This window comes from Oncorhynchus masou, chromosome 5, assembly GCF_036934945.1.
Source record: "Oncorhynchus masou masou isolate Uvic2021 chromosome 5, UVic_Omas_1.1, whole genome shotgun sequence".
NCBI lineage: Eukaryota > Metazoa > Chordata > Actinopteri > Salmoniformes > Salmonidae > Oncorhynchus > Oncorhynchus masou.
This window is the reverse complement of record NC_088216.1, coordinates 61272025-61274683: the sequence shown is the minus strand read 5'-3', so window position 1 is coordinate 61274683 and position 2659 is coordinate 61272025. Positions and strand designations below refer to the sequence as shown.

Here is a 2659-nt window from a genome sequence, read left to right as displayed (position 1 = left end):
GTGGACAACTTTACTGTGTGGTGTGCACGGGTGAGTGTGTGTGTATATGTGTGTGTGTACAACTTTAATGGCTAGTGTGCAGTGTGTGCATAGAACTTTGCTACTTGTCTAGCGTGCAGGGATCTAGGGCTCTGAGCGAGCATGTGTAACCCTGCTGAGCCCACTGCAGGGGGTTGGCTTTGTATGGGTGTTTGTGTGTATGACCGGAGAATGTTAAGGTGTAGTTTGTAAAGGCACCTCACCCATTCGTGACTCTAAATCAGAGAGATCTCTAGACACTGTCCCGCCAAGGGTGAAATCTAGATACAGCCAGCAGGGATGTCATGAGAGAAAAAGAGAGAAAGAGATGGTGTTTGATGCACATCACATTTCACAGATGGTGTTTCAATGTGAGAAGTGGTCTATTTATGGCATCATTACAGTGTTTCGTCAATTGTTTAAGCACAATTTTGAAAACAGGGCCCAGTTTGTCAAAACACTACACACAATTAGCACAACCCTACACCAAAGTAGCACAACACTTCAGATCATTTGCAAAATGGAACACTTATCAAAACTAAACACAACTTCATAAAAATAATATTTTGTTACCATACGAAACACACATTTCATATGCCTTCAATCTTTTTGAACCAGTTACACACTGCTGTTGCTAACCTAAAACACTTTTAGCAAGTCTAATTGTCAGTGATTAGAGTACTATAAATGAAGTACACAGAGAAAGTGCAACTATTAAAACACTACACAAGACCAATGCTGCAGACTGAGGAAAACATCATTTATTTCTCTCTATATACCCAAATCAGTCAACATGTCAACATGGAGAATCACAACAAAACATGTCCCAGTTTTCATGCTACTACAGTAGTGTGCATAACACTTAGCTCAGCAAACAGACAAACGTAAAATACTGTATCCAGTACAGGTTACAATTACAGTAAATAACAACATAAAGCAATTCTGGGAAAAAAGGACAATATTGTACAGAAAATACTGGATCTGGCCAGAGAATTTCATCATCACAAGCAATATCGTCATTAGCAAGACAACGCGGGAAGAACCGTCTTAAATGTTGAATCCATCCTTGCACAGCCTCGGCGTCGTCCTCCATGGCCTGAATGTGGGATACCTGAGCCTGGGGCTGGAGATCGTAAACCTTCCACCGCCATGCAGAGAACAACTCTTTGATAGGGTTTAGAAACGGAGAGTATGGTGGAAGGTATAGTACTGTCAACTGTGGATGGTGTTGAAACCAGTTCTGGACCAAAGCAGAGCAGTGGAATGACACATTGTTCCAGATGTCTGTGTATTGCATCTGGTGCATTTCATTACCTGCTGTGACGATGTGGTGCAATCGGTCCAAAAATGTGAGAATGTGAGGTGTGTTGTAAGGGCCCATTTTGGCATGACGGAGGACAACCCCATGCTGTGAAATGGCAGCGCAAAGGGTGCTGTTACCCCCACGTTGCCCTGGGACATTGATTATAGCCCTGTGGCCAATGATATTTCTGCCTCTCCTTCTTGCTTTTGTGAGGTTGAACCCTGCCTCTTCAATATATATGAATTCATGCAGGATTTCCTCAGCATCCATCTGCAAAACTCCCTGAAATACAGTGAAAGACAAGATTGTGTAGTTCAGGATAGGTCTAGTATACAATCAATGTAGAAAAGTCATGTGTGCAGTATGCAACATCACAGTGCTAAAGTGAACAATACAAACCTCCACATACTCATGCCGCAGCCGTTTGACCCGCTCTGAATTCCGCTCAAAAGGCACTCGATGAAGTTGTTTCATTTGAACCTATGTAGAGAATAATACATGTAACTTACTGTACAATGTCACAGGAAGGGGTATCACAAGTGCTGATATGGTGCAGACAATAAGCGGCTGATTACTGTAACCGTAGACAGATCTTTTACCTGTTTTCCTGTCGAAAAGTCCTTGTGACAGAGGCCACTGTATATCTGCTAAGATTTGGCTGAACTCTCAGTCCAGCCTCCCTCAACGTCAATCTGTGGTTCACAACATGGTCCACTAGTGTTGCACGAATGTAATTTGATAAGTTTGGTCCTCTTCTTTGTGCAGGTTCTCCTCCTGCATCATGTCTTCCTCGAGCTCTGGCTCGGCCTCTTCCTCTTCCTCCTCCTCCGTGTACTCCTCCTCTCACCCTCACTCTTCTTCTGACTCCTTCCATTTTGGTTGAAGGGAAAAGTTCAATTTTAGTGTGTAAGCAATCGTAAAAAACTGTAAACTCTGAGGGATATACAGTGGGGCAAAACGTATTTAGTCAGCCACCAATTGTGCAAGTTCTCCCACTTAAAAATACCTATTTTCCACCATAATTTGCAAATAAATTCATTAAAAATCCTACAATGTGATTTTCTGGATTTTTTTCCTCATTTTGTCTGTCATAGTTGAAGTGTACCTATGATGAAAATTACAGGCCTCTCTCATCATTTTTAGTGGGAGAACTTGCACAATTGGTGGCTGACAAAATACTTTTTTGCCCCACTGTATGTACATATGTGGTTTTGTTTGTTTGCTTGTGTGCGTGTGTGTCCATGTGTCTGCATTATTGTGTGCTTGCTTGGGACTTGACATGAAAGCATTATTTGATGCACAGAATTTGTGAAAATAAAATGGTGAAGTGTGGAAGGC

General features: G+C 42.1%; 1 long non-coding RNA gene across 1 annotated transcript in view; it reads right to left on the bottom strand.

Annotated features, from left to right (window-relative positions):
- Positions 1-811: 811 nt before the first annotated feature.
- LOC135527630 (uncharacterized) overlaps positions 812-2659 on the bottom strand; it is a 7607-nt gene continuing 5759 nt past the window's right edge. The window contains exons 2-4 of the long non-coding RNA XR_010453464.1: positions 1921-2188; positions 1721-1801; positions 812-1603 (exon numbers count right to left, since the gene is read on the bottom strand). This is a non-coding gene — a long non-coding RNA (uncharacterized LOC135527630). The remainder of the gene's footprint in view (positions 1604-1720; positions 1802-1920; positions 2189-2659) is intronic.